This window comes from Hetaerina americana, unplaced genomic scaffold, assembly GCF_022747635.1.
Source record: "Hetaerina americana unplaced genomic scaffold, ioHetAmer1.1.p SCAF_2, whole genome shotgun sequence".
Taxonomy (NCBI): Eukaryota; Metazoa; Arthropoda; class Insecta; order Odonata; family Calopterygidae; genus Hetaerina; species Hetaerina americana.
The window spans coordinates 105,206,369-105,218,868 of NW_027286763.1; positions in this window are offsets into that span (position 1 = coordinate 105,206,369).

Here is a 12,500-nt window from a genome sequence, read left to right on the forward strand (position 1 = left end):
TTTTTGCACCAGTTTCGTTTATCCCCTCTTCTCACTCTCCTCTGAAACCAGGTTTCTTCGAAAAAAAGCCGTGTTCGTAAACGTGGGCACGAAACGTACGAAGTAGGCAAAGAGAAGTGACTCGCTTTCAAAGGACGCTCCTCCCCCAAAAACCTCCACATCCACGGGGTCTAATCTCTCCTCCCAATTAAAAGCCGACCGTTGTCTTGAGGGAAAGAAATGACCTGTTTGGTGGGAGAGAGAGAGAGCAAGTGAGAGGCAGGGATAGAGTTACCAGGCGTTTAATTTCATGCGACCCCAATTTGTGCTGGAACGGAATCTTGCCAAACAGATAACGCTCATTGCTACTCCCTTACACTATCGGATTTCCTTTGGCTCTTTATCGGTCTTAGTTTTCATCTAGAGCGCCGTGAATATAATTTAACAATGCCTCTGATTCTCAATTTGATACGAAAAATGACAAATTTACATTCGCAGATAAATCTTCTTTGAAAACTCGTTTTCAATATTTGATGCAAAAAGAAAATGAATCAAACTGTACATTAAGTATACACGATTAAAAATATGATTATTGAAAAAACTATCTTGTAACCTCTTGTGAATAGTAGTCTTTATCATATCATCTCCTTCAAATAATTATTATTTGGACAAAACTGTACAAAGATTCCATTAAAAGTTTTTGCCGCAGTATTTTCCAGAGTTTCATCACCGTTTTGCTTCATATGTTTTCCTTTTTCGATTACACTTATAATATTTGATGATTAAGCAAATTGTGATAATTGCATAATAAACTAAAAAAACCTTCACTCAAAATAAAATGGCTTTCAGATACTTCTTGACATATTCATATCAAGTTGAGATTTCCAATTTTACATGAAAAAATAAACTCTTTAAATACCCCAATCTTTGAGCATTAGAGAGCAAATATTAATCTAATACCTTTTAAAATTATTTTCTGCACTACGTACCTATTTTATTTTTATAAAATATGGCAATCCTGGCATGTCATATTAAAACCTAATTCACGGGGAATTGCATAAAATTTATCTAAAATGGAAATTTGTTATGGTAAAGTATTTTAAACAGCTGTTATAAAGGTGGGATGCCATGAGCAAAAAGAAGAAAGCAATAAAATATCTATACAGTGACTCCATGTAGCATGGCAAGAAATGACAGAAATTCTAATGCGAAGATATTTTGTGAAGGAAGATTAAAAAATTCATTGGCGAACGGATATCGTGTTATGTAATAATGAAAGGTTAAGCGAAAAAAATGACAATTAAGGTAAGGCAAACACGGAGCATATTAAAATTATTAAAATACAAATTGTCGACCGCCCACAGTAATTTAAAATTTTTAAGCTTTTCTCTTAGTGACGCTCTTTCTTATTGTAATACCATATTATATTATATAATGGCTCCACAAAGAATTAATTTAGGTAAAAAGAAATAGTGTGGACTGTCAATAACATCATATCATGTTTACACGGCCGTGAATGAAAGAGGCTGTTTATGTCATAGAAAATGATATTAAAAGCAACTGAAATTCGGTGTTATACAAGGATAATACAGATAGAGTTCGGCCAAGAGATCAGGGAAGAAGTTCTTCATGCATGAACGAAGCAAGAAGATAACCAAATCCATGAAAAAGATGATGGCATGCCATCAATTGAATCAGGGTTAATTTTGAGTTATCAGGGTTAAGAATCAAGGTTAATTTTCGGTATCTTTCCAATTTATAAAAATTAATGATTAATTGTTAGATATAGTATGTGTGCCTATTCCACACAGAAATACAGAAAAACACTGAGTAGTAATTTTTGTTTACAAAAGACGATAAATAATACTAATTTGTTGCTAATTAGTTTTATATATGTATATATATATACATATATATATATATATATATATATATATATATAAAGCCTCATTAGAGGACAATAAAGGTTTATTTAACAGGAGTACGGAGTACGTATTTAGGAAAGGACTACGACCAGCCTAACGTAGAAATTGATGACTGGCAGCTATTATTACTAAATATCTCTATTCAAACCTCTGAATATCTGCATCAAGATAATTATGCATAATAGGATTTATTTCTTGAATTTTGAACATTAATTTTTTTTTTCCATTCATTGTGGTGAACCGATCAAAATATAATGGCGAGATTCAACTGTGAATAAGAGAGCCACTTAGTTAATTCCAGCCTTTTAAAGTCCATTTTGGGCAATTAAAATTAACACAAATAAATGGTCTTAAGGAGACTCAGCAATCAATTATAAAACAAACACTTTTCAACTATCTAACTACAGTAAGTACACGTAGGTAGTTTAATTTCATGTCATAATTGGCACACACGAATATTGATGACGATTAAATCAAATAAATCCGAATAATTTATGACATCACCACAATGAAACTTGCAAGCATTCATATTAAGAATTAACTCACGGTATTCTTCATTAAACAATGGCATAATTATCTCTAATGCTGCAACCCTTCAATAAATCTTTAATTTTCAAATGAAGTTTTCCCGGATTGAGGCTAAAAGTCTTTCTCGTTTACCATAATTGCGTGACAATTACCTGCGACAACTACTTCATCACCTCCAATACATACACATATCCAAGGATATAATCCGATATTCCTCTTCCCTCGCCATCGTTACACTAACCCTGGTTACCCTCAGAAACTTCTCCACAATGGATGGAAGTTACGCGGAGCCAATTACCAACGTTAAATATAGTTAAAGTTTGAGCGATCCATACTGCTTGCAATTTCCAACTGTATCTCTCCCTCAAATTAGCAGAAGCACTGCGTTAACGAGGTACGTTTTCACAGAAGGCGGGAGTGCTCAATATTTTTTATTTCTCAAACGACACCTATGGGGTAGGGACGGCGCGGCGCGGAAAAGATATTTTTTTCTAAATAGTTCCAGGTCAATGAGATCGCGACGGCGGTTCCCTCTATTTAAGCCACCCTCTCTCCACCTTCTCCTCCCGCGACATTATCGAGCCACGAAAATACCCGAACATGAAAGTTTGTGGCCGAGGGAGACAAAGATCGTTTTGTGGATGCCGTAGCACTGTGGAAGTTTGAGGACTATCGGGACAAAAGGGCTGCGCGCGGCGGAACTGCTTCAACTCCGATGGTTATGACTGCCGCACATCACAATTAAAAACGCGAGCTCGTGTTAATTCCGGGCACAATCATCGCTGAAGCCCTCTTCTCTTGACTGCGTTAGCACTCATTTGCCTCCCCTCCCCGGGTCCTCCGCATACACACTCTCTCCTTTTGTGAACGAGAGCGCCTCCTCTCATTTGTATCCACATACGGCCACCCCTTTATTCCCCCCCCCTCCTCCAACTTCCTATCCGTTATTCCCTCTCTCTCTCTCTCTCCATCATCCTAATCTATCTCTCAGCCATCTCGCTCCGTACTCGCCATGTTTGGTTCAGTGCCACTCCTATGTGCAAGCGAATTTTAGCCGGATTATGCAATCTGAGTTAATTTAATAGGGAGCAAATTCAACTTACCTGTGAATTAAGTGGATTAGGGTTCGATACCAACTCATTTCATTCCGATACAGTTGCGTCTTACTATTGACATGAACATTAGCTGTTAAAGTGATACCTAATTTTTAATGTTTATATTTTGAAATAGATGTCGTAAATATATAGCTTTAAGCTTTTGTCAGCAGCAAGAGCTTTTTTTTGAAAGTACCATTAATGTTGGGCATCTTAATAGTTTTCTTCAGCTCAATATACTAATTTTGCAGAAAATACAAGAAAAATGTAAGTTAAGTTAACTATGTCCTATTACTTCAAGAAATCGAGATACAGGTTCTTCAATCGACATTTTGGAACCACATGCGCCATGTGGTTCAATTAGCAAATATAGGAAAGTAAAAATATTGATTTTGGGCGATGAAAAATTATCTTGTTCTTTCAATCTGCATTCTATCAGAACTTAAAGCTAGGCATTTCTTGAAAATATTTATGATTGAGAAGAGTCTACGATGCGTGAAATTTGGCTTGGGAATTTATAGATTAAAATCCAAGTAGATGAATTCCGTTGAAATTCCATTGAAAACAACGACTTTGCTGTCTTAAAATGAGAAAAAAATATTCCTCCAAGCTTATTTTTATTGCAAATAAATCTAAGCAAGATAATCAATATATTAGTGATGCCCTACCATAATTTTGTTTGTACCATACACTGACCTAGCTAAGTTACACTCTGAATTTATTTAAATAAGGATATTACAGAGTAAAAGCGTTGAACAGCAGCAGCAGTCTATGTTAATTTCAATGCAATGATAATACATACATGTTCAATGCAGAACGGATGCAAAATACTATTAATTTTGCTTAATCAACTTTTTCCGGTTAGAAGTGTCTGCTATCAGTCACAACTACATCTTTTTCAAAACATAAAAACTGAGTATCGTTTCCTTGATTAAATGGGGAACAAAATAACGATCATATGCTTAAAAAGTGAGTCTTTTTTTATGTGATTACTTTCATCAAAATTTTTAACATTTAACGCTCGTATGATTATTCGCTCTTTTAAGATAGCGGTATAATGTTTTAATGAGTAAAACACGACTTTTTGGATTGAATAAAATGGCTTTAGTTCACGTAGGATGGAAACATCGAAGGACAAACAGTGAACACCCAATGCCTCTAGAGGTAAAAAAAGGAAACATCCGCACATAAATCTAATATATATATATATATATATATATATATATATATATATATATATATATATATAATACTAGCCTATCTGTCGCAGGGCGAGAAAAAGATTTCGCCCAAAATGCTGTTCTCGTAACGCATTGATTTTAAACGGATGAGTATTTTGCGGAAAGAGAGAGAGAGAGAAAAAAAATATCTAGTCGAACAAAAGGTCCTTTTAGCCGATTTTAATCAGCTAAATGAATATTGCCGCTTCACCTGTTTTTCTGCTGTACAAGCGCATGCTTAAGCGGGCGAGATAATCTTGTTGATCGAACGCCGCGACTTCAAAGGGAACCATGCGGGAGTTCCACCACAATCGCTCCCACTGCAATTGCACTCCTCTCCCTCTCATCACCGACAGGGCCTCTCATTAATAGCAACAGTGATGTAATCGAAATTATGGAGAAACCATCCACCCAAGCCAATGTCTGATATATTGCCGTATTAAAACCTATGAGGAGATTTACCCTTCGCTAATGAGCATCCATTATGTCGATGTTTCGCAAAAAGCTCTCCAAGCGCCTTTGTCACGCCTCATTTCGAGCGTTATATTTTGAAAGTAATTAGCTAATGACGATTTTTAGAATGTTACTCACGCTCACTTATCCTCGTGTACCCATGCTTTATTTTCCTCACACAACGTCCTTCATCAAATTTAATGAATTTTAAGCGATTAAAATAAACTGAAAGGTGAATGAATATCATGTTTTTATCGACATAGAAAACCTTAATGAAGATTAACTTTGATAAACTTATATAATACAATTTTTTTCAACTAATGTTTTCACAGAAAAATTAATTTTCATGAAAGTATACCTAAAATATAAGTATGTTTGATTTAATCAGAATTTAAATAATAATGCGCATTGGAAAGGCATCGGAGAGAGCAAATATCGTTCTTAAACACAGAATTACGAATTCAGATTCTTTAAAAACAACTCATTCTTTCCCAAAAGTAGAGGAAATTATAAAAAATGGAGCCTGCCGACGGATGATTTTCGAATTTTCCTATGAAAAAAGAAACGATCCTAATATTTTAGTGGATTTAAATGCACATTCATTGCAGATAGCGTAAAAACGTGAACAAACGAATAATTTTTTTTCATAAAATTTTTAAAATGATGTCAAAAATGTAATCGTAATCCACTTTCGAGATCCCTCGGAACAAGTCTTGTGAGCTTTGGCCCGGGGAGACTACGTCGCCATGTAACTAACACACTCTGAATTACTCAGGTAATTCGTATCCAATGTCCCAGAAAGAAGTTCTTCCGTGCAATTCCAGCCATACAAATAAAATGATTATGCATCATATATTCTTTATTAGATCTCTATCTAAAAGTAGCGCTTTCACACATATTGAATGGTCCTCTTTTGTAACGTGGAGAGTCTACTACCAGGATGGACAAAATTCATATTTATAAATGCTCAGGCTTTTATAGTATTTCTAATTTTGCAATAATCAAATACCCATGATAATTAAATAATATAATAAATCAAAAGTGATAATTAAATTGACATAATTGATTATCTCTATGAAGTTTTTTAATGACATTTAAACTTTATGCAACAGTAGAAAGTGAAACTTTTTACTTTTTAAGTCCTTCAGAATTTAAATTTTGCAATAAAAAAAATCGTATTGATTGAAAGCAAAAAACATCCTGCACATATTTCTAAAGGTATGCTACACTTCCAAAGCAGCTTATTAAAAATAATTCATGTGAAATTACATTCGGGTACTAGGGGATTAAAATCTATGAAGTGTAATTAAATATGATTCCTACACTACCTATTACACTCTTCGTTCTCATCAAATGTGTGAGACCTTGGATGTAATCAAAGGCAAAGCTTAAAAATATTGATTTCTATCATATTATAAGGAAACGCTTTCCTTTAGGATTTCACCTGAATGAACTATGAAAACAGCGAGATGAAATTAATTTTTATTTGCGTGAAAACTCTTATATAATTAAAACAGCGAGTAACTATGTCTATTTGATATTAGAATGTTAACATATCATCTTTGAATCTTGATATACCACAAAAATGCAATTAAGTTACACCCCAAATGACACGTGTCTAATAAGATACAACGCCAGTGTAAAATCCTTTCTAAGCTCTTAGCTGTTAGGAACACAATAGCAAAGGTTTTAATCACACTTCTTAATCCTCGAAGGATGTACTTTTCAAATATTGACAGCCATCAGCTTTTCCCCTGAGCATACTATATATTAGTTTCACTCTAGCAGTATGAAGAAACATGATCACATGTATATATAATCACCAATTTTGAGAGCTCTAGGTGCGAATAATCAGTGGCGTGAACAAGAATCAATCTAAACAATACAATTTCATTGACAGGCAAGGGTCAATAGGGAGGAGGTAGGGAAGAGTTAGTCGCGAAAAAAAAGAACGAGTTCTCTTCCTTTTTTCAGCGCGCCTCAGAAGGGGTGGGTGCGTGCGGGAGGGAGAGCGGGGTTGAGATCGACGGAAGAGAGGTTTGGTTTCCATGGACCCATGAGCCCTCTGTGGAGCATGACTCCGCCGTGAAAGAGAATCTCCCTCTGCTTGCCCTGGGCCAATTTGGGCGGACTCGGAAATCATTCGGTTGCGGCGGCGTTCCTTTCCCTCCCCCCCTCCACCTTCCACCTCCGCGACTCAATATCACCTTCTGCCCCCCTCATTACTCTCCGCCCCCAACACCTGATTCATCCGTCACCAAACCACCCGGTCTCAAAGCAGTCCTCCCTCCGTATCATTCTCCCCCTCCGGCTCCGGTTTTCCGAAACATGACGTACCCCACCCCACTCCGTGCACCTCCGTCCCCACCCAAACCCTCTCCCCCCGCCACACTCACTCCCCATCTCTTCCACTCACATACGCTCCCCTCATCCCCTTTCCCAACCCCAATTCCACTTTGTATCCGTTACCCCCGTCAACAGACTGCCGACGGCCAATCAACTCACGTTTCACTTTGGTTGACAGCTCTTTTAGACTTCCGCGTCTCCCGGTTCCACTCCTCCCCCGCGCTCTCTCCACCTTCCTCTCCATCATTGTCTCTCTTCTCTGCCCTCTAGTAACCTCCGAAACCTCTGAAAACCTTAGCTAACGGCCACATGCACTCAGGATCGCATTCTGCAAAGATGTGGATGCATGAAACGAAGAAGGTGGGCTATGGCCGAGCTTCGAGCATGACAATGCGGACACATTTCAATTAGTCTCAATTCTGAAAACGTTGTCGTTCGTACATTTGAAGGTACATGCACAGTATTTGACTGGTTTAAGAAAATGACTCACTAATCTTCAACTGAAATATATTTTTTACCTATATAATTTTACTATTCAATCCCATTTAGTTGAACAGAAATAGATTTGAAACCAATGGCAACTAATGCGGTATAGACCTCATTTTCGCATATTTATAACGAGTAGACTTTCAAATACGTGTGGATTATTATATTTTCCACATGACATACTTCATTTTTCTTAAAATATATCAAAGAGGATTAATCAATTTTCCTTAATTTGAACTACTAACGGGAAATTATTGATTCAAGTAATAGTATTTTGCCTCTATAAGTATTTAGCAATGTTTGGTGAGACTAATGAATTCAGTACAAATATTATGAAAGAAAATCAATAAGGAAAACAAATATATTATTAAAAATTAAACAGTATTACAAAAACTGTCAGGTCACATTTTATTGATCACCAGCCCGTATATATTAAAATTAAAAGTCTGAAATTCCCGCAGAATGTTTCTTTTCTAATGGAATTCAAACAGATTCTAACATTTTTTGTCCGACTTATCCTCAATTTCTTGATAATATAGCTTTACCCTTTCTCCCTAAATTTCATCGGAGGTAGATACTGTTATATATAATAGGTACACCTTCATTCAATAGAAGTGTACCATGCATGTACGTTCGAGCGTAAATTATATGCATTTGAATTAATTCTCTTAAAGAGGAGTTGAGTGATCAAGAATTTTCCGAAAAGTAATCACTTGCTCTAATAGAAGTGTTATCAAAAAGGTATATAAACACAAGGTGATTGTAAATAACTCTCATACTAGTATGAGGAAGGAAGAGTAAAGAGGTGTTTATCAATGGAGAGAAACCAGTTTCTGGGTTTTTTTCGATGACTTAGCAATTGTGGGATATATAAAACGTGCTCTGAAGAAGATGATAATTTGAACTTAAAAAGGTTATCAGGGGAAATCTGAATACTGAAAAAATTTTTAAATTATAATCAGCGGCAAAAAGTATACAAAAACGCCAAAATTAAGATGGGGAATCAAAACCTGGACGAAGTGCAAATTCTCCTCATGTAATGGCCTAAACGGTAGAGAACTATCAGCTACTGGTTAAACGATATCGAATTCAAATACAGATGTCAACTACGAAAATCTAAACGATATGATTGTTTGGATAAGCGATTCTTTTAAGTCGTCAGCGGCACAGGCTAATAAATTAATACATTCCAAGGGCTTCACATAAAATGACCCCGACTCTCGCCTATCAAAAAGAGACTTTGGGTTGACTGTCGTAGTGACTGATTCCCCTTCCCGGAATTAATGTTACGAAATTTTTTTTCGTAGCTACAACCTGTTCTTCCACTCCGGAAAATGTAGGTACTTATTATCTATAACCCAGTTGGCGAAGCTTGATCATAAAAAGAGTTCAAAAGTGAGAACAAAGCTAGGAACATATTTCTTCATTTCAGAATACGAAAACGTTATTCAAATATCAAGGAGATTTAGGACAAATCTAGTTTTGTTGTATTGTTGAAAATAAAGAGGGCAATGGTTACACGAAATCTGGAGATTAACTAGGCGAATCAACCTTAACTTCAGCGTTTCAAGGGATGCTTATGCGCCAGCAAATGCATTTAAAACTGTTACACTGTGTCCTTACTATGCTATTTCGTTAACTCCCTGATTTTATTTTCTCTCGACCTTGCTCGCACCATCTCGCTGCTGCGAGGAACTCAAGCAGCGCTCCATTTTTCTGAACAATTCCATCATATACATTTTAACTTGTAATTCTCCCATAGAAAAACTGAAACCAGTCTGAGATACAAAAAAAATAAAACTCCTTGAGATCAGTGGTAGGGCTCCAGCAAGTCACGCCCGTCACATAATACATTTTCCCCTATGGACGCAAAGGCAAACTCTAACAAAAAAATATTGGGGCTAAGACCAGAAAGAGCCAGCGGCACGCATTCTTCCCTCCGCCCCCCATCCACGTTCGTCCTCCTCCACCCGGACCCCCTCTGCTCTGCCGCCGGACCACGAGCCGTGAAGAGAGGGCCCTTTTGAGTCACGCCCACCCGAGCCCGACCCCGTGCTCGAACAGCCTTTAGAGAAGCGAGTCCGCACACTTTAGGGCAGCAAACAAATGACGGTCAGGTGAAGCTTCACGTTGGAGAATGAGCGGAGGGTGTGGTTGGACGGGAGGGTGAGGGTTTGCGGGGGATCGGGCCGGAGGCACCAGCAGTTGAGTCGTTCGGCTGCTCCGAGATCGCAGAAGATGGACGGAGGCTTTGGACGAAGCGTGGCGGGGGAAGGGAGGGCAGCGGGAGCCCCTGGAGGGGGGAGAAGAGGGGGGAGAGGGGACAGCGCGTCTGAGCAACAAGCAGTGGACCGAGACTCCCCTCTCTCTCCACACACCCGCTCGGCAACCCCATTTCCCCCTTTTCTTTCCTCCCCTTCCTTTCAAGTTCCCGTTCAAGGGCGTTTTCCTCCCCACATCATATCGTCACCCCCTTCCCCATCCTCCTAGTGCAGCAAAGGGCGGAAACTATCCCCATCCCCAGGAACGGTTTCCCCTTCGTTCCTTCCCTCCTGTGCAAAATCTATGGAAATCCCAGTCCCAATTGGAGCAAAGTCCTTCCATTATGAAGGCGAAAGGGGGGGTGGGGAGAAAGGCATGCACCCCCTCTTGCGTCTCTCACACTGTCCCCGTTACCCATTTGCTCCCTTCGTTACCATTCATCTTCCTCCGATCATTCGGGCCCTCCCCCACACCCCTCCGGTCCCCCCTTCCTGATTCCTCCTTAGTTTACGTAGTTAGTGCCACTTGAAAGACACCCATCCACGGATTCCTTAAATTGGGGCCTAATGCATCCGGCATGCAGTATCGCAGCCAGCATTTTTGTTGTCATTCGGTGTCGGTGAGGTTCAAGTGCGGTGTATTGTGCTCCGAGGATGAGTTTAGAGAATGTGTGTAAAATACGAGAAAGAGTGGTGCATTTCAGGTGAATCAGTGACGTGTATCTCTTTTTTCCCTTAGTCCCAAAAACTGTATTTAACTGTTTAACTATCCCCTGTGACTAAATATGAAGTATTAATTTGCTGGAGTATGGAAACAGACGTTTTAATTAAGGCATTTTCTATCTTTCTATAAAGATCGAGTGTAAAACCGTCTCGTATTTCATTTTCCATAGCATATATACCAGATTCATATGTTAATTTTTTTATTATTATTATTAACAACTCTCCAGTTTAGGTTGAAGTTGTTCACTTTGTAGTACAATGCCGTCGACGAATCCTGCAATTGAGAATTCTCTCTGGAAATATCATGTCATGAGGCAACCATGTAATCATGCCAAGGGAATACAAAAAATAGAAAAAAATTCCTTCAGATTTAGTATTAAACGTCTCATGTCATAGAGAAAACATAGGTGACTCTATTTTTGCATGATTGGCATAAGAATCCATGTAATGGAGAAGCAGCAATGGTTCCCAAGCTTCACCTCCAAAGGAAGAACTCTTAAGAATGCAGTTGTACCACGATGACGGTTCTATCGTCTTGACAAGCTGGGTCGGTTGAACGAAGGGAAAACTTAACAAGGGGATAAAAAAAGTCAGCTCTTCCAACCATATATGCGTCGGCATTTCACTTCCACCCACGACCTGTCTCCCCTAGGCGTTCAAATTTGGTCACGTCAAGAAAAAAATACTTCTCTCATAGATAAGTAATTTTCTTTTACGGTTCATCTCCTTCGTCACAAAAAGGTAAAAGATGACAACTACCGACCGCATTCCATTCCTCGACAATTGAAAAAAATGAATCAGAAAACCAAGTGTGATGTGTGTGTGTGTTATTCGAGGGGGAAGGGAGAACATGCATAAATAAAAATCATACCCTCCTATGCAAACGGAAGACCCTTCCAAAATATTTGTCAATACACAGAAACGCGGGGAAGTTGACCGACACCGTTTCTACCCAAACTTCCCCCTCTACCAATCCGCTTTCTTCCTCCACCCCACCCCCGTCATTCACACCCCATTCACCCTTCACCTCTTGCCCTTCCCGGTCTCCTCTCTTGGCTTCGCCCACCCCGGACCTCAAGAGTACTCTCCCGGCACAATCGGATCCTATCCTCCCTTCCGTCATCACTTCACACGCGCATTCAAGATCGCCTCCTCTCCCCTTTTCAGAACCCTTGCACTCTACGCCCCGAAGCCAGAAACCTGCTCTTCTTTTCCCCTCGACTCATATCATCAACGCCAAGCCGACCTGCAAACACGAACGGGCCTTTCCCTCCCGCGGCCCGCCATCCACCACATCCTCTGTACACATATCATGCACATTCCCTAAGTCACACACTTCACCTCACTATGTCGCTCCAAATTCCGTCAAACCCTGGAGTCGCCGGCAAGAAGGCATTCAATCGAACCACTCCGTGCACATTTCCAAAATGGAATTTGGAGTAAAATGGGTTACTCCGAGCCTTGGCTTTCACGGCTGATGACATA